Source organism: Loxodonta africana, chromosome 13 (assembly GCF_030014295.1).
Source record: "Loxodonta africana isolate mLoxAfr1 chromosome 13, mLoxAfr1.hap2, whole genome shotgun sequence".
NCBI classification, from domain to species: Eukaryota; Metazoa; Chordata; class Mammalia; order Proboscidea; family Elephantidae; genus Loxodonta; species Loxodonta africana.
In genome coordinates this window covers 39,725,191-39,745,598 of record NC_087354.1, presented here as the reverse complement: position 1 = coordinate 39,745,598, position 20,408 = coordinate 39,725,191, and the positions used below count along the sequence as shown (strand labels likewise).

The window sequence follows — 20,408 nt, the reverse complement described above, 5'->3', positions numbered from 1 at the left end:
GGGAGTGAGATGTATGTAAACTTATATGTGACAGACTGATTGGATTTGTAAACGTTCACTTGAAGCTCAATAAAAGTTATTAAAAAAAAAAACTAAAATTATAAAGATCATGGATGACAAAATAAGGAGAACGTTAGGAGCCCTAATACAAGGCATAAACAGAATACAAAACATTACTAAAAATGACAAAGAGAAACCAGATAACTGGGAGCTCCTAAAAATCAAACACCTATGCTCATCTAAAGACTTCACCAAAAGAGTAAAAAGACCACCTACAGATTGGGAAAAAATTTTCAGCTATGACATCTCAGACCAGCGCCTGATCTCTAAAATCTATATGATTCTGTTAAAACTCAACTATAAAAAGACAAACAACCCAATCAAGAAGTGGGCAAAGGATATGAGCACACATTTCACTAAAGAAGATATTCAGGCGGCTAACAGACACATGAGAAAATGCTCTCGGTCATTAGCCATTAGGGAAATGCAAATTAAAACTACGATGAGACTCCATCTCACTCCAACAAGGCTGGCATTAATCCAAAAAACACAAAATAATAAATGTTGGAGAGGCTGTGGAGAGATTGGAACTCTTATACACTGCTGGTGGAAATGTAAAATAGTACAACCACTTTGGAAATCTATCTGGCGTTTTCTTAAAAAGTTAGAAATAGAACTACCATACAACCCAGAAATCCCACTCCTTGGAATACACCCTAGAGAAATAAGAACCTTTACACGAACAGATATATGCACACCCATGTTTATTGCAGCTCTGTTTACAATAGCAAAAAGCTGGAAGTAACCAAGGTGTCCCTCAATAGATTAATGGTTAAATAAATTATGGTACATTCAGACAGTGGAATACTACACATCGATAAAGAACACTGACGAATCTGTGAAACATTTCATAACATGGAGGAACCTGGAAGGCATTATGCTGAGTGAAAGTAGTCAGATGCAAAAGGACAAATACTGTATAAGACCACTATTACAAGTTCTTGAGAAATAGTATAAACTGAGAAGACCACAATCTTTTGTGGTTACAAGAGTGGGGAGGGAGGCAGGGTGGGAGAGGGTTATTTACTGATTAGTTAGTAGATAAGAACTACTTTAGGTGAAGGGAAGGACAATACTCAATACATGGAAGGTCAGCTCAACTGGACTGGACCAAAAGCAAAGAAGTTTCCACGATAAACTGAGTGCTTCAAAGGTCAGCAGGGCAAGGGTGGGGGTTTGGGGACTATGGCTTAAGGGGACTTCTAAGTCAATTGGCATAATAAACTCTATTATGAAAACATTCTGCATCCCACTTTGAAGAGTGGCATCTGGGGTCTTAAATGCTAACAAGTGGCTATCTAAGATGCATCAAGTAGTCTCAACCCATCTGGATCAAGGGAGAATGAAGAACACCAAGGTCACACGGTAACTATGAGCCCGAGACAGAAAGGGCCACATGAACTAGAGACTTACATCATCCTGAGACCAGAAGAACTAGATGGTGCCCGGCCACAACTGATGACTGCCCTGACAGGGAACACAGCAGAGAACTCCTGAGGGAGCAGGAGAACAGTGGGATGCAGACCCCAAATTCTTATAAAAAGACCAGACTTAATGGTCTGACTGAGACTAGAAGAATCCCGGCGGTCATGGTCCCCAAACCTTCTTTTGGCCCAGGACAGGAACCATTCTCGAAGACAACTCATCAGACATGGAAGGGACTGGATAATGGGTTGGAGAGAGATGCTGATGAAGAGTGAGCTACTTGTATCAGGTGGATACTTGAGACTGTATCGGCATCTCCTGTCTGGAGGGGAGATGAGAGGGTAGAGAGGGTTAGAAACTGGCAAAACGGTCACGAAAGGAGAGGCTGGAAGAAGGGAAGGGGCTGACTCATTAGGGGGAGAGTAAATGGGAATATGTAGTAAGGTGTATATAAGCTTATATGTGACAGACTGACTTGATTTGTAAACTTTCACTTAAAGCACAATAATTTTTTTTTAAAAGAAACCAACAAAGGACTTTTATCAGACCATTACACTTATATTTTATCAGAATATTTACATATCTCTGTAAAGAAGTTGAACAATTCCTCTAGGAAATGAATTAAATGAATATTTAGATAATAAAAGTTAAATTATATTAAAAAAAGTGTTAAAGGCGGGGGGCCGGGAACCTAACATAATGCAATAATTGTGTTCCAAAAAAATCACTCCTGTAAAAACAGGGTCATGTTATTTCTGGATTAATGAAATGACTGGGATGAGCTATACAGGTACTTGGTTAGGATTTCCGAGGGTACAGCTTTGAGTTCCAAAATCTTCCCATCCTGCATGGTGGCAGTTGTCTGCTTTGGCTTAAATATTGCCAAGGCATTTCTAGGTCTTCTGGCTACCTGAAAGACTCCCAGGGCAATGCCAGTGATTCCATGAATCTCCCAGCTTATTAGAAACAACAGTTTTATGGCTGATCTGGGGAGATTGGGCCAAGAAAATGGAGGGGATGCTGAGACTCACCCTCCAGCTCCCTGGGTTTTTGGAGGGATTACTTGCCATTTTCCATCAGGCTTCATCCTCCCCACCAGATTGTCCCTATTCTCCTCCACCATAGGAGCTGTAGCCAGCCCTCTTGAGTATGAGTTGAGTGAACTATTGCAACCATTTGTGTTACATCCAAATTCATATGATCAAAATGTTTTAATTATTTCTAACAGTTTCTCAGTCCAAGATTTAGTGTATCTTAATTCTCTGAGATTTTGCTTAAAAAGTATTTCATATTCCCCCCAATATGCTCTATAATATGGGGGGGGAGGGGAAGTAGAACAAGAAAACCAAGACTATAAAATTCCAATGAATTCTGTGGAGTCTTCTTGAGAGACCTCCTGGGACATGACCCCTGCCTTCTAGTGGGACATCGAGTGAGCCTGACGGATAAAATGAACTTCATGCATCTTTACACACTGATTCACTTATTCATTCAACAGACATTTACTTGGGAAAGATAGTAGTTGCAAATAGCTAAAAAATTTTATCTTTGTGCTAACATAGGTTTAAGTGTTTTGTATATATTTTATCTCCTTTGACTCAAGGCATGGCACTGTGCAAGGTCCAGGGAATACAAAGAAGAGTATAGCACAGACCCTGTCTTCAGTGGTTCCTATCTAGCAGCACAAGTAGACATATAAATAGACAAGTGTAATAGCAATGCATCAGGTGCTTAATGGAAGTATGAGTAAAGGGCTACGGCATGGCTTTTCCCTGCCTGGGAAGGGTGAAGGGAGGTTTTCCAAAGGAGGTTTCCTTTGAGCTGAGTATTGCTGGATAAATAGCATAAATACTGTCAGGGAACAAGCTGGAGAGAGCGAATTCTAGGCAAAGGCAATAACATGTGCAAAGATATACTTCCTCTGGGAAAAAAAGTCATAGACTTTAAAGTTAAAGGGGTTATTCGAGATATTTTAGTCCAATACCCTTGCTTTACATAAGACAGCGTGCAAGATTTGGAAGCAAATGTACTTGCCCCGAATCACTCAGCAGTTGTAGTATCACTTCAAGTATTGTTTCGAACTACATAGCCCAAAATGTACTTCGGTCAGATATTACCCTGAGTACTTCAAGAGACGAAATTCTTCCTCACATTTCTTTGTTTATAAATCTGATTTATTTCCAAGCTAAAATGTAAACTGGGGTCCATTTTTATTTCTCTTTAAAATTCTTTATTATGAAAATTTCCAAATTACTCAGAAAATTTTGGAGTAACATAACAAATATCTCTGATCTCACCACCGAGAATTAATTGCATGCTAAATTTTATAATTCTTACTAAAAGAAAGAAAACAATTTAGGAACAGTTGAAATCCTCTTTGTACCACTCTCCAGTCTCGTATTCATTCTTCCTTCTCCAGAGAAAATGCTGTATGAGATTGGTAAATATATATTCTGATGTGTGTGTGTGAGTATTACGTGTATGTGTGTATGCATTAAAAAATGTAGTATAAATCATATTATACTGTGTAGGTACATTTTGCATCTTTATTGATGTGTTACAGTCATTTGAATGTATTTTTTTTTTTCACATGAACCCAAAATGAAATAGAGCATAAAAGCATGGGTGATATGCTCTAGTCAGTAGTGGAAGTTTGCTGTTGTGTTGTGGCTTTGGTCCCTCGTGCTGTGTTCTTTTTGCCTAACATGCCACTGCCCTAAATCTGCTTTGTGTTTTGGGAGAACACAACTCCATCGTTTGGTAGCTTTTCAAATGTATTTTTTAATACTTTTGTTGGAAAACAATTATTTCTGTGGCTTAGGTGTTACTCTAACATTTGATTTTTAAAATTCTTTACTACTGAGATAATTACAGCTAAAGTATTCTCTGCCCAAGAAGTAAACTCATCATGTGGTAGAAATTCTTTTTCCACACATGAAAAGCCAGCAAGACCACATGGCTATGTAGTAAGACGGCTGTCATGCCGTGTGGGAAGAGTCAACCTCTGAAAACTCCACGGTGAGATGACCCAGGAAAAGGATGTTTATCTGAACTTTGAGAAAAGCTTAGAGGTTGCCTCACCAAGAATTTGGCCCTGAGGTGAGGGATGGGGAAGGAAGAGAAAGGGATCTGTTGTAATTGTAAAGGATAGGATTTCTGTGGGTGCTGGGAGTCCAGCTTTACCCTTTAATTTATTGTGCCAGCTCTAATTAGCAGTACATGTTTTAAGTTAATGGAAATCAGCTGGAATATCACTAGACATGTGAGGTGACTGAACAGCATAATAAATGTAAAGAGCCCTCTTGCTTCTGTTAATAGAAGGGAAATTCACTCACCACCTTCTTAAAACAGTGGAAGACTGGAAATCTGCAGAATGCTTATTATAGACAAGCCAGTTATTCCTCATCCCACTGGTACTTGAATTCTATAGTTATTGTCCTCAGAGAATAGCAACAGAATGATCTAGGGAAAATTTAGCATTATAGTTCTGGCTTGTATCTTTTGAAGATTGAGAATTCTGGCCCACAGTCACAGAAAGCTTATCTAAAAATGCCAAATTGTAAAAATGAAAGGAAACTCATTCTTCCTGGAGCCAGGCCCAGCTTTTGTTTCCTTCCATTGGTTTGGCATATAGAAAGGAAGGAAAACATAAAGCATTCTGATGCTATAGCACATTCTGGTGATTTATTATGGGCCATTGTATACCTAGTGCTAGAGCACAGGTATGTTACATGTGAGGAATGTTTAAAAGGAAACAAGGCACAAATGCTTTGTTCAGATACAAAAGGTGGAAATGCACCTTTATTTCCAGATAGATTTCTTAGCTAGTATTTCTTCTCCACCCCACCGCCCAACTGCCAAGAATAGAAAAGCACCAGGACTCCTGGACTCTCATGGACACCCTCCCAAGATCATCAGGCAGATGTCCAAGTCAAAAAAAGCTGTCAGCCACAATGAGATACCATTCTGCACCCATGAGAATGGCTATAATGAAAAGCAATGGAAAATAACAAGTGTTGACCATTCCACACCCATGAGAATGGCTATAATGAAAAGAAATAGAAAATAACAAGTGTTGATGAGGAGATTGAGAAATTGGAACCCTCATACATTGCTGGTGAGACTGTAAAATGGTTCAGCTGCTGTGGAAAAGAGTTTGGCAATTCCACAGAAAGTTAAACATAGAATTACCATATGATCCAGCACTTCTACTTCCTAGTTATATTCCTAAAAGAATCAAATACAGGTAGTCAAACAAATGCTTGTTCATAACAGCACTATTCACAATAGCCAAAGGCAAAAACAACCCAAATGTCCATCAGTGGATGCATGGATAAACAAATTGTTGTTATGTATCTTATTGTTGTTCTAAGTTTCCTTTGAGTCCACTCCAACTCGTGGCAACTCCACGTACGACACAATGAAATGCTGCCCAGTCCTGCACCGTCTTCACAATCGTTGGTATGCTCAAGTCCATTGTTGTGGCCACTGTGTATTTTGAGTAATTTCCAACCTGGGGGTTCATCTTCCAGCACTGTATTGGACATTATTCTAGGGAATACCACTGCAGATATTACAGACATTGAAAGGATAATAAGGGAATAACATGAACAAAACTTTGTGTCCATAAATTTAACAATTTAAATGAGATGAAAAAATTTCACAAAAGAACCAAACTACCAAAGCTCACTCAAGAAAAAATAGATAACTGAGTAGACCTATATGTATTAAAGAAAGGGAATTTGGAATTTAAAACCTAGCCTTGAGAGAATCATATATAAAAAAAATATATAGGCAATAACAAAACAGTGCTAAGTACTGCATAGTGGTGTCAGGAGAAGCCAGAGGAGGGAGCAGCTAATACCTGTAAAAAAAAAAAAAAAAACCTGTACTCTCCCTGAATTGGCTTCCTTAGCTAACCCACTGATCTCTGAGTGCAAAAGGGAACTAGGAAGCAGAACTGTTCTGAGCACTAAAGGATGTTAATTGATCCACTGTCCCTTTGAGGACTTTGAGAAATTGTTGTTAATTTGATAGCCAGCTAAAATCCAATATGGGATCTCTTCCATCTGATACTACTCGAATTTGTGATAATTACCTCAGACTCAAAAGAAGAGACAAAGTGAAGAAACCTGATGTAGCTTCCTTTCATCCTTCCTTTTAGCTGTCATTTGATCTATTTTAAAGTGAGTAGGCTTTCTCTTGCCTCTAGTTGCTGACCGTTCCGTACAATTCCTGCCACACAAGGAAAGCAGCAAGACTACCAAGTTGCTGTAGAATGGACGATTATTTATTTTCACTTAGTCTCCACGATACTCCACGCACATGGAAAAGAAATTGGAGTTGCATATAATCGCTTTTGCCAACCTTCTGCGGGTTTCTCAATGCACATTCTGAGCTCTCTTTGAAGGCTTATTCATTGCAACTTGTGCTCACACTTTCTTTTAAGCAAGTGCCACTTTTACGCTCCTCAGTCTTCTATCACATAGCAAGAGCGTTGGTGGAAATTGCTTTTCCAAAAAAGAACTGTGCCACCTACTCTTCAAATACCACTGATTAAGAAAAATCATTGATTGATTTTTCCTGGGAAATAAATGAGGCTTTCCCTTGAGAATGGAAAGAAATAAATAAGGGGATGTAAAGAATGAAGATGGCTGTGTGTTATGAGGAAAATGTTTATGCAGTTGTCATGGAAACATAGCATGTAGGCATTCAAAACAGGAGATTATGATATCTCTGTATTTGCCAAATATAAATCAGATATGAGTTGCATTCATTCTCTTTCTTGGTCCAAATTTAGTCTGACACGTGTGGTTATGTAAAATATGCTCCTGCTTTAGTATATTTGCTTAATATTGGCAGGAAATGGGCAATACAAGAGGCTGTCATGTTTTACATTTATATTTGAAGCATACAAAAAAAGGGGGGAGTGGAAGCAGTTCTTAGCAAATGATTCCTAAAAACAAATACCACAGAGTCCTGGTGAGTGGGCTTTCCTGTGACTTTCCTATTAACAGAATTAATTGATTTTTTAAATTGAAACATATTCACAATGTTGGACATAATTGGTACTAGCTAATTGTTGTCAGTGATGTCATATGGTGAAATGTATGTTTGATGGTTCATTTTAATGTGTGTGGTTTCATTTCACAGGTAGAATAAGATACCTTATACTTTTCTTCAGAAGATATCAGTTAGCATTCAATTTTATGGTTTATAAGCGAGGCATGATGGAAATCTATAAAGGACATATATGAATTTTGAGGCTATGGAGAATTTGACAAAATTTTCCAGAGCTTGGAGTTTTTTTAACAACTGATTTCAAATATAGTACATACAATGCAAGCCCTACCTGCAGCTATTGTCTTTTAGTGGGCACACAAACCAAAACAATAGAAAGATCTAAAAGCTATTAGAATATGCTCCATTCATTGAAAATAGGATGTTATCTACTTAACTTTAATACTTCGTTCTTTGTTTTATGCCAACTTTGCTAGCTATTTCAGAGCCATCAGTTTATCACCCTGTGTATTTTACCTTCTCTTGGATTTCCTCTAGGGTATATTATGCACTTTGTGAGCAAATAGCCTAGAGGCTTAATGCCTTATTAAGGTACTTATTGCGTATATGGTCCAATAATTGTACCAGTAATCCAATGAGACCAAGTAGCTATATAGTTGGAGCAGAGTGAGGAAGGGGTAATCAAGGAAGGCTCTTCAGAGGAAGTAAGTTTGAAGCTAAAATTTAAAAGTAAAGACCTTTCTATAGGGCATTTTGACTATATATGTATTTGTACCATAAGTCTTAAAAACATGTATACCTTTGACCCAACACTTGCACTTCTGGGAATTTATCTTAGAAGATGAAGATGTTTGTAAAGATTGAGTTAGAAGGATGTTCATTAAAGTATATTTATTTTCGAGAAAAACTGAAAATAACTTTAATTCCAGGCATAAAAGAATGGCTAGTAATAAGTTCTCTTTCTTTGATGCATATCAAAAGCACCTGAACTACTTTTAAAAATAAAGGTGTTTGGGCACATCTCAGACCTGCAGCTTAGGATCTATGGAAATGTAACACACGCATCTGTATGTGAAAAGGATCCCAGATGATTGTGACAGGCATTGAAGATTGAGAACTACTGCAATATAGTATTAATAGATAGAAACATAGGCTCTGGAGTTAAATAGACCTGAGCTCAGAACCCAGATCTGCCACGATTGAATTGTATGACCCAGACCTACATCTATGACCAAGTTAATCTCTCTGAATTTCAATTCCCTCGTATAGAAAATAGGAATGGTAATACTTTAAAATCAGAAAAGGTGTGCATCAGGATAGTATCCTTTCACCATATGTATTCAGTCTGTATGCTGAGCAGATAATTCAAGAAGCTGGACTATATGAGGAAGAATGCAGCATCAGGATTGGAGGAAGACTCATTAACAACCTGCGATATGCAGATGACACAACCTTACTTGCTCAAAGTGAAGAGGACTTGAAGCACTTACAGATAAAGATCAAAGACCACAGCCTTCAGTATAGATTATACCTCAATATAAAGAAAACAAAAATCCTCACAACTGGACCAATAAGCAACATGATAAACGAAGAAAAGATTGAAGTTGTCAAGGATTTCATTTTACTTGGATTTACAATAAACTCCCATGGAAGCAGCAGTCAGGAGGTCAAATGACATATTGCACTGGGCAAATAAGCTGCAGAAGACCTCTTTTGTATTAAAAAACAAAGATGTCACTTTGAGGACTAAGGCATGCCTGACTAAGGCATGCCTGACCCAGGCCATGGTATTTTCAATTACCTCTTATGCATGCGAAAACTGGGCAATACATAAGGAAGACCAAAGAAGAATTGATACCTTTGAATTATGTGGTGTTGGTGAAAAATACTGGATATACTATGGACTCCCAGAAGAATGAACAAATCTGTCTTGGAAGAAGTAAATCCGGAATACTCCTTAGAAACGAGGATGCCAAGACTTCATCTCACATACTTTGGGACCAGTCTCTGGAGAATGACATCATGCTTGATAAAGTAGAGGGTTACCGAAAAAGAGGAAGATCGTCAACAAGATGGATTGTTACAGTGGCTGCAACAATGGACTCAAGCATAGCAACGATTATAGGGTGGCCCAGGACTAAACCAAACCCAGTGCCGTTGAGTCGATTCTGACTGATAGCGACCCTAGAGTACAGAGTAGAACTGCCCCGTAGAGTTTCCACGGAGCACCTGGTGGATTCGAACTGCCGACCTTTGGGTTAGCAGCCGTAGCACTTAACCACTGCGCCACCAGGGTCATGCAAATTTTTGCTGTCAGGAGTGGGATTCGAACCCACACCTCCAGGGGATACTGCGACCTGAACGCCGCACCTTAGACCACTCGGCTATCCTGACTTGCTTGGCACAGGACTAGGCAGTGTTTTGTTCTGTTGTACATAGGGTTGCTCTGAGTCTGAACGAAATCCATGGCACCTAACAACAACAGTACTTTATAAGGTAGTTGAGAAGATTAAGAGAGAGAGTAGGAGAAAAGTGCCTGCCACACAGTAAATGGTAGCTATTGTTTTTCTAGTAGAATGGAATTATTCTCAGTTTTCATCTTGAACTTATGTAGAATGTGGTGCTTCTTACAATATCTCTTTTCTGCATCCAAAAGAATACTTATGTAGAACTTCCTCAAGCTATCTTTTAATTAGACATACTTACTTTAGGCTTTGAACATTCCTTCGACTTTGCATTTGGATGACTCGGAAAATAGCAGCAGAGAAAATAGATGGCATCTTCATTTTCAGTTTCCCTAGCATTCTCTGAAGTAGCTAATTATTGCTAGATTCAGTTTTGAAGTTATTCATTGTTTTATTTTAAGAATAAGTATATTGGTATGTGATAAACATGGAACAGAAGCTTGTCAGTTTCAAAACCAGAGAACAGTGGGTTTTTGTCAATGAAAGAAGATATGAATGCCTAAGTCTTTGTAGTGCCAACTCCATCATCACGTGCACATATGGCCAGTCTCTGCAGATTTGTAAGTGATAATGTTTCAGATTTCTTTTGAAACGTCTCAGATCAAAGACAGGTTTTCTTTTTCTTGAAATATCTTTGAATTTTTAACTGACAATGTAATGGTGAAAAACCACAAGAGAAAAGAGAGATTGTTCTGTTCCTGGTAGAGGTCTATCTCTATAACATTATCCACATATCCTTTTATTTTTAGTTGCTGCAAACTTGACAGAATTAAAAGTATTGATTTCTTTTTTCCTTAGTTAAGGATTGATTACATACTTAGAGCATAATGCTGTGCGTGAATATTTAATTTACGTGAACTTTGCCTACCATTTAACAGGGATATGGCTGACTGCATTCTCCTGAAGTGTACATTCACAATGCTTTCTCAGTGAAGGGGCTCTCCCCCTATTTACTTTGTTGGTTTAATCATAGATAGAAAGCAGTGAGGGTATTAAATGTAGTTGCAAACTTAAACATTGCAAATGATGAAATTACCTAACATGATTGTTGATAGGCTATTTCTTTTATTTCTTAAGTTGCCTTTAACACATCAGGAGTGGTCCTCCATTATGCTGAAATATTTTATGTGTATTTTCTGTAGGCCTTTGCTCAGAGTGCACCATTGCATATTTCTAGACCAGAGCACCATATAGGAAAATTTGGTCCCACAACTATTTTTACGTAAGGAAGTATGGAAACTACAACAGATGAGGAGATGAATTAAAAAAAAAAAATTAACCACCTTATATTTGCAGAGATCTTTGACTCCAAGCAGTTGGAATCTTGGCACGATAGTTTACTTGAACAACTATTCTGGTTCAACACCAGTCAATGAAATACAGTCTATTATGTGTAGGGTCTGTGTGAGCATACAAAACAAATAGATTCTCTCAAAGAATAATGTAGTCGAGAAAATACCCAGAGACCCATACAATGCAATTTCATTTACACACCAAACTCTTGATACGGACCATGTAGTATAATACTTGAGAGCATAAACTCTGGAGCCACATTGCCTGGGCTTAAATCCAAGGCAAGTTACCCCAGAGTGCTTCAGTTTTGTCATCTGTAAAGTGGAGATGATAATTGATTTGAAGCGTGTGTGGGGTTTTGGACCCAAGCTAAGAAACTTGGGGTTCATATGCTGAGAAATAGGGGGCCACTATAAATTTTTGAACAGGTAAGTTACGTGATGAAATTAATTGAGGAACATTATTTTAGTGACTGCATGTGGATGGAGTGGAAGAGCCTAGAGGCAAAGACACCAACTAGGAGACTTGACAGAGCAATCTAGATGTGGGAAGTGCAGCTCTGAAAGTGAACAGAGATGGGCAAGACCAAAAATCACTATGGAGAAAAAAAATCACCTAGATTTCATGATTGGATGTGAGTTTTTTAACTCCCTTCTCCCTCCAAATGGCATAATTCAGCAAAATCTTAGAAAATGCTGGTGTACCAGCTCAGTGGAAATCTCCTGTAAGTGCTGTCAGGTATCATAAACGCTAGGGACTCCAGCTGGTAATGTGTGCATTCACTTACAGCTTCCTTTGCCCCTTTATACACTAGAGCACTACAGGAAATATTGGCTTATCCCTGTAGGAAGTATCTCTTTAGGAGATGCTTACTGAACCGAATGCCTTTGTTTAGAACTAATTGACCTTTCTCAAACAGCATTTTTTAGAGCTTACGCAAATGAGGCAGACTTCAACCATCTGATAAGTTAGAGACAAATCAGTCCTCTTTTCAGCAAGGTCAACAATCATGTTGGAGGAGAAAAGAAAGCACAGAAGGAGGACACCGTTGAACAAAAGGATAGTGTATTATTAAAAACTAGACAATTATGAAATTTTTCTCCTAATTTGAACTTTGAATTACATCACTGATCCTTTTCCTGCATTAAGATATTGACTGGGTGACACCAGTTTTTTTTTTTTTTTCCCCCAATCTATTGTGTAGTAGAATATAAGACTGCTAAATTTTCAAGGTTATAAAGTCAAAGAGTCTGGAATTAAAAACCAGTTAGTTTTTTGCTTGGTTAGAAAGATTCTTGAAGTTAAGGTAGAGAAAAACTACTAGCTATTTTTTAAGCATTTCAAGGATTTTGGCTCAGATTTTTAAGTTATTATGAATGACAAATAGTAACTCTGACAAAAGGTTAAAAAAGGGACCAAAGTTGGTTTGAGAGAATTTTATATTATTAAGAGTGTGTGTGTATGTGTGTGTGTGTGTAAGTATAAATATATACCCAAAGGGATGAATTTTGACACTCGGAGGGATCTTTATTGTTATTCCCTATGAGGGCTTTATAAACCTAACAAATGTAAACAACAAATAAATAAAAAATTTCTCAAGTGAGGTTATTGTTTTTCCTTTAAAATTAATGTCATGTGACCAGGTACTTCCAGCAGGTATTTTTTAACTATCTGACAGAGCTGCTGTTTTCAGTGAGAAGAGGGATGCATTGGTGATTTTATGTTTTAGCTTTATATAATAGGACAGTGGCAATAATTTTATCATATCACAAATCATTTACTGAACGGATTTGTCTCCGTAGAATTCGGACCATAATCAAATATGTTATCACTCTTCCCACTAGTGTTAATGGTTCGAGCAGCAACTAGTAATGTTTAAGAAGCAAGTAATTTTTACCACATCTTTTGTCTGGACAAAAGAATCTATAAATCCTTTTCATTAGCCACAGTTTTAGGGACCACTATTGACACAAAAAATTGCATTTTGTGGCATAATATCCAGATGGCCTACACCATAATTAAATCATAAGGGAAAGCGTGAATTTGGGTGAATTTGCTTATAACTGCATTACATTACCATATCTTAGTCCCGATCATTCTGAGGCGAAACTCTGACTGGGCATGTGTTGCTCCTTTTCTCTTTAGAGTTGGACGGAAGCTAAGAATGAGTGGGTTAAAGGTGAGAGAACTCAGTTCTTACCAGGCAGGATTGAAAAAATGGAGTAATGACTTTACAGCCTGCTGCAAAAGTGCTCTTAGTAAGTGAAGGAAAGCCAATATTCACAATTTGCAGAATTCATCAAGTGATGGAAATCCATGAAAGTGTCTGTTGTTCTTGGAGGCTATGTGGGCTAGAGGCAAATTTTCACTTTTTTAAACCAGTCACCATCATTTAGTCAGTACTGGCTTAAGCATAATTAAAATCAGTGCTTCTCAAGCTTTAGTGTACATACTAACCTTTTCTAAAACACAGATACTAATTCAGTAGGTCTGGAGCAGGTCCTTGAGATTCTGCATTTCTAACAAGTTCACAGATGATACTAATGCTGAGGGGTAATGGACCACACTTTGAGTAGCAAGAATCTAAATAGTTCTTGTTAATGGATAGTTCATGTGTGTCTCCTTACTCTGTGATGTTTTGTCTGTAAATTACCTCTATTTACTCTTTATTTTGCTGGTTTAAACTATTTCATAATGCTTATTCATTCTATGACAAAGAAAACTGCCCTTGGAAGACATGCCCCTTTATTACTGGGAACTCCGTTATTTGTCTCAGGGCCATCGTGATGTGCCCAGAGGAGCCTTTCGTTGCTTCTGCTTGCAAGAAAATTGAATTACTGAGAAGAGCTGACTAACAGATTTTCCCATTTTTGGTTTTATATGGAGTTTTGGAGTACGCCCTGGACTGTGACCTTAGTCAGGTTACTTCTTTGACCCTCAACTTCTTAGTCCGTAAAATGAAAATAATGTAAGGTCATTGGGATAATTAGCAATAATGTATACAAGACACCTGGTAGGTACAGTATGTTGTTCTCTGCCGTCGAGTCCATTCTGACTCATCGTGACCCTATATGACATAGTAGAACTGCCCCATAGGGTTTCTAGGCTGTAATCTTTACAGGAACAGATCTCCACATCTTTTCTCCCTAGGAGCCACAGGTGGATTCTAACTGCCAACCTTTCAGTTAGCAGCTGACCACTTAACTGTTGTGCCACTGGGGCTACTTATCCACAGTATGTTGTTGTGTGTTGTCCAGTCGATTCCGACTCATAGCGGCCCTATGTGACAGAGTAGAACTGCCCCATAGGTTTTTCCAGGCTGTAATTGTTACAGGCTTTTTTTTTTTTTTTTTAAATTGTTGTAGGAGCAGATCGCCAGGTCTTCTGTTCCACAGAGCTGCTGGGTGGGTTCTAACTGCCAACCTAGTAAGAATCCCAGTCACTGAATAGTATGAAACAAGCATTAAAAAATGATTAATTCTCTCAACATTGGACATTTCATTAACAAGGTAGCCAACACAGAAAAACTTTGTGAATTGTTTTCTTTGAAAGGTTAAAATTACATTTATATTTTTACTATTTTACATTTCTGCTTTACGTCCTGTTTAAAAATATCAATCATTTGATTTCTTTGGGAGGCTTGGAGTCAAATTCCTTTATTGAATGTCCACTAGAGCCTCTGTAACTCAGAAAATAAATTTTGGAATTCATTTCATTCTCTCCTGACTTATCTGAATTTTTGAGGCCAAGATATGCCCTAGCAGTGGCAGTCTCAAGAGCTCTTCTGTGTCTTTTTTCTGAGCACAGTATAGAGGAGACTCATCAGGAACCTCGCAGCTGGCACCTTGAGGAGCATGACATAAAATTGGCATTGCATGCTAACCCTGGGAAGGCCAGCCTTGTTCAGTTACTCATCGTTTCAGGCAGAGCCTTTGATTTGGTCCGACTCTACTGCAGGTTACTTTAAGAGTATTTTTATTTGCTGCCAAATCTCACAAAACTTCTCAGTGCATTCTGAAAGAAGCATATAGGCTATATTGGTTTTTTAATTCCTTTTTTGCTCACATTAGCTGGCTTCCTTATAGTTGGCATAAAATGTTTGCCCAGTTTGGTGCTTAATAACAGATTCTTTCCAACAGCACGTGTGTTCCAGGATAACCTATTTACTATATTATATAAACGGAGACTCTAGCCGATGGGTATTCATCTATAAGAAAATATTCTCTCAGTACCCCTGGGCTTAGCAATACAGATCGTCCCTATCATTCGTCTCACTTCAAAGCTAATTGAAGTGAGCCAGCCTATGTTTCAAAATATCTGCACATATTACCAACCATCTGGGCTTCTTAGAAATGATGAAGACATTTAATATAAAACCTGGTAATGCACTAGCCTCTCACCTCCAGAGAACAAATCTTGCCTAGGAAACACATAGTCTTACTTTAGTATCCATCTGCAATAGAGGGCGGTCATTTCGGTCCCCAAACTCATAACAATTTGGTGTAATCCCTCCCAGGTGACTGACCATGTGACGGATGTTCATAATTGCGGTGCCAGAGCAGAAGGTTTATGTGTAGCCATCAGGGCTAGAATGTTCAGAGCACATTCCGTGTGGGTAAAGGACATATGTGACTGTTGTTAGTTACTCGATGTTATTGCTTTCTGATTATGAGAGCAATAAGTATTGAATAAAATATATGATCCTAGTGTAAGTTTTGGAAAATATACATTTTCACTTAACATTTTATTTGTCTTTCAATCTCTTTTATTAGGTTTATGTGCATTGTTTTGAATAAAAATGGGATTGTTCTGTAAGTAGTTTTTAATCTACTATTTCAACTAGCACTATTTTATGAACTTTTTTAATGTCCCTAAGTAATCACCTCAATTGCAATAACTGTGTGATATTCTGTCATATTGTTATACTGCCTTAAGCTATCAATCTCCTATTATGGAACATTCAGGATGTTTCTCATTTTTTCCATAATAAACAACATTGTACTGAACATCCTGTAGAAAATTATTTGTGCATATAGATTAATCATTGATCGTATCATTCTTCCATTAAGATAAATTCTTAGAAATTAATTGCGAGCTCAAAAGCATTTATGTTTTTAAGGTTCTTTATTTTGATTTTTGTTTCTTTGTATGTTGTGGGTTGTTTTGATACATATTGCCTTATCAGCTTTGAGAAAACTTGCAGGTTTTTTATACTCTCGTTGTTGTTAGGTACCGTCAGGTCAGTTCAGACTCATAGCAACCCTGTGTACAACAGAATGAAACACTGTCTGGTCCCTTGCCATCCTCACAGTCGTTGCTATGCTTGATCCCATTGTTATAACCACTGTGACAGTCTATCTTGTTGAAGGTCTTCCTCTCTTTTACTGACCCTCTAGTTTACCAAGCATAATGTCTTTTTCCAGGGACTGGTCCCTCCTGATAACATGTCCGAAGTTCGAGATGAAGTCTCATCACCTTCAATTCTAAGGAGTGTTCTGGCTGTACTTCTTCCAAGACAGATTTGTTCTTTCTTTGGCACTCCATGGTGTATTCAGTACTCTTCACCAACACCATAATTCAAAGGCATCCATTCTTTTTTGGTCTTCCTTATTCATTGGCCAGCTTTCGTGCTCATATTGAAAAATAGCATGGCTTGAGTCAGGCACACCTTAGTCCTCAAAGTGTCATCTTTGCTTTTGAACACTTTAAAAAGGTCTTTTGCAGCAGATTCACCCAATGAAATACATCATTTGATTTCTTGACTTCTGCTTCCATGGGTGTTGATTATGAATCCAAGTAAAATGCAGTCTTGACAACTTCAGTCTTTTCTCCCTTATCATGATGTTGCTTATTGGTCCAGTTGTGAGGATTTTTGTTTTCTTTATGTTGAGGTGCTATCCGTGCTGAAGGATGTAGTCTTTGATCTTCATCAGTAAGTCCTCTTCACTTTCAGCAAGCGACGTTGTGCCATCTGCATATCGCAGGATGTTAATGAGTCTTCCTACAATCCTGATGCTGTATTCTTCTTCATATAGTCCAGCTTCTTGGATTATTTGCTCAGCATACAGATTGAATAAGTATGGTGAAAGATACAACCCTGACGCACACCTTTCCTGACTTTAAACCACGGAGTATCCCCTTGTTCTGTTCAAAGGACTACCTCTTGGTCTATAAGCACAATTAAATGTTCTGGAATTCCCATTCTTTGCAATGTTATTATCCATAATTTGGTATGATCCACACAGTCGAGTGCCTTCGTGTAGTCAATAAAATACAGGTAAATATCTTTCTGGTGTTCTCTGCTTTCAGCCAAAATCCCCCTGACATTAGCAATGATATCTGTCATCCCACGTCCTCTTCTGAATCTTGCTTGAACTTCTGGAAGTTCCTTGTCAATGTACTGCTGCATCCACTTTCAAATGACCTTCATCAGCATTTTACTTGTGCATGATATTAATGTTTTTCAGTAATTTTCGTGTTCTGTTGGATCACCTTTCTTTGGAATGGGCATAAATATGGATCTCTTCCAGTTGGTTGTCTAGGAAGCTGTCTTCCAAATTTCTTGACATACACGAGTGAGTACCTCCACCACTGCATCCATTTGTTGAAACACCTCAATTGGTATTATGTCAATTCCTAGAGCCTTGTTTTTTGCCCTTCCCTTCAGTGCAGCTTGGACTTCTTCCTTCAGTATCAGTTTTTCATCGTATGCTACCTCCTAAAATGGTTGAATGTCAACCAGTTCTTTTTGGTACAGTGACTCTATGTATTCCCTCCATCTTCTTTTGATGCTTCCTGCATCATTCAACATTTTCCCTGTAGAATCCTTCAGTATTGCAACTCAAGGCTTGAATTTTTTCTTCAGTTCCATCAGCTAGAGAAGTGTTGAGTATGCTCTTCCCCTTTGGTTTTCCAACTTCAGGTTTGTGCACATTTCATTATAATACTTTAGTCTTCTCGAGCCACCCTTTGAAATCTTTTGTTCAGCTCTTTTACTTCATCATATCTTCCTTTTGCTTTAGCTAATCTGTGTTCGAGAGCAAGTTTCAGAGTCTCCTCTGACATCCATTTTGGTCTTTCTTTTGTTTTTTTTTTCTCTGTTTAACGACCTTTTGCTTTCTTCATGTATGATGTCCTTGATGTCATTCCACAACTCATCTGGTCTTTGGTCATTAGTATTCAGTGTGTCAAATCTATTCTTTAAATGGTCTCTGAATTCAGGTGGGATATACTCAAGGTCGTATTTTGGCTCTTGTGGATTTGCTGTATTTTCTTCAGTTTCAACTTTAACTCGCACATGAGCAATTGATGGTCTGTTCTGCAGTTGGCCCCTGGTCTTGTTCTGTCTGATGATCTTGAGCTCCCCCATCATCTCTTTCCACAAATGTAGTCGGTCTTTCCACAGATGTAATCAGTTTGATTCCTGTGTTTTCCATCCAGTGAGGCCCATGTGTATAGTTGCTCTCCCTAGTAGTATAGAATATTCCACAGCCTCACCAACACTTAGGTGTGAGCATTTTATTTTCCCCATTTTGGAGACAATTTGTTAGGTGATTAACTGGTTCCTTACTCTTTTACTTTGCATTACTATGAAATTTAGTGAGATAGTATGCTGGCAACATCAGAATTATTTTTGTTGAGATATTTCAGGTAACTTTCTCATATACCTATCAGTTCTAGTCATACATTAATGAAAAGGGATATTCCCTATTCAAGTAACATATTCCAGGTGGTAATAAGCAAGAGGATTGCACCTTTGTAAGGCATTACAGGATTACCCTGCTACCCTGAAGCTTCTGAGTAAAAGTTGCAAATTTCAAATCAAATTTCAGTGCATTGTAGATTTTTGTGAGTCAACTTGCTAATACCAAATAAAGTTTACCAATACCTCTGTCATCCTTTACCAAGTTTCTCATGAAGACTTTCAACTGCCCTTTTCACAGAAGAGCACTGTTTATTCTTTTTTCCTATTAATCTTACCATCTTTTTTTTTCTTTTTTCCCCACCCTTTGAAAAACAAATATCCAATAATATTTTGCTCTTGTCATACTTAAATTGCTAGCATCTGTGAATGCGTTTATTTTTTTGTGGGGGAGGCAAGGAATGTTGTCCACACCCTGTTCTCAGTATATAAGAAAAAAGAATATTTACACATAAGCCAAAATCAATTGATGGTTGTAAAATTCAACCAAAGTATTGCTTATTAAGTGAATTTTAGTATATAAAATTATGGTATTATAAAATTACAGTGAAACCACTAAGTTCAAAGTCTTAATTAGCTAATGAATATAAAATCCTTTGAAGACAAAGAGTACTTTTTAAGTGCTATGTATTGTTTTAGGTGGAGTTTTCTTTGTGGTGGAAGTTTCTTTGTGGCAGTTATGTTTAAAAGTCATTTTAGTTTTTACAGTATTTCAGAGAGAATGATCTCCTCTCCACCTCCCCCGCCCCCAGCTGCCTTTTGTTTCAGGGCTTAGACATTTTGAATTAGTTTGATACATATTATTTAACAATAGTTGTTTGTAGTTAGTTGTTACTTTGTTTTTTAGCTCTTAGTCCTTTCCCTGTCTTCACAGTAAGGTGCAGACTGGTGTTTAAGAGCATTGATGGAATTGTAGTATGACAGCCCTTTTATTAGATTTGCATTAATGACATCTTTGCACTCTGTTGGGAAATAGGTTTGGGAAATAAGGTTGATATAATTTCTCACCGATTTGGATATATCCTGATTAAAGACCGCCTACTCTGTGGTATTTGATACCAGAGCCCTTATAACTACAGCCTATAATTGCCACTCACCAGATGAACCAGACTCATATATCTAAAGAAATAATAAGTTTACATTGATTTGCTTTTGTAATAGCTCTCATTATTAAATAAACAATGAAAGGATATACTCCCTTGCCTAGTAAAAGTAGGGTTTAACCTTTTTATCATAATTCAGGTTATTGAAGAATTTCAGGGTCATCAGTCATTTGTGAATGGAAATTATCTCATTTCCACTCTTTGCTCTTTATTCCCTCTCTCAGAATTAGCCTAGTTGAGTAGGCTTATTGCCTCCTGCCTGTACTGCTGGAACTGCCTGCTGACTAAACCTCCCTGTGTCCAATAATCCTTCATATTGTAGTTCATTTTATATGGTGC

The 20,408-nt window shown here is 37.8% G+C and overlaps 1 protein-coding gene and 1 non-coding gene across 13 annotated transcripts in view; one reads left to right on the top strand and one right to left on the bottom strand.

Annotated features, from left to right (window-relative positions):
* Positions 1 to 20,408, top strand: part of PEAK1 (pseudopodium enriched atypical kinase 1) — a 270,520-nt gene that overhangs the window by 161,894 nt on the left and 88,218 nt on the right. The gene's annotated exons all lie outside the window — the stretch shown is intronic.
* Positions 9,818 to 9,900, bottom strand: TRNAL-CAG (transfer RNA leucine (anticodon CAG)). Its single transcript has one exon. It is a non-coding gene; the product is annotated as a tRNA-Leu (tRNA).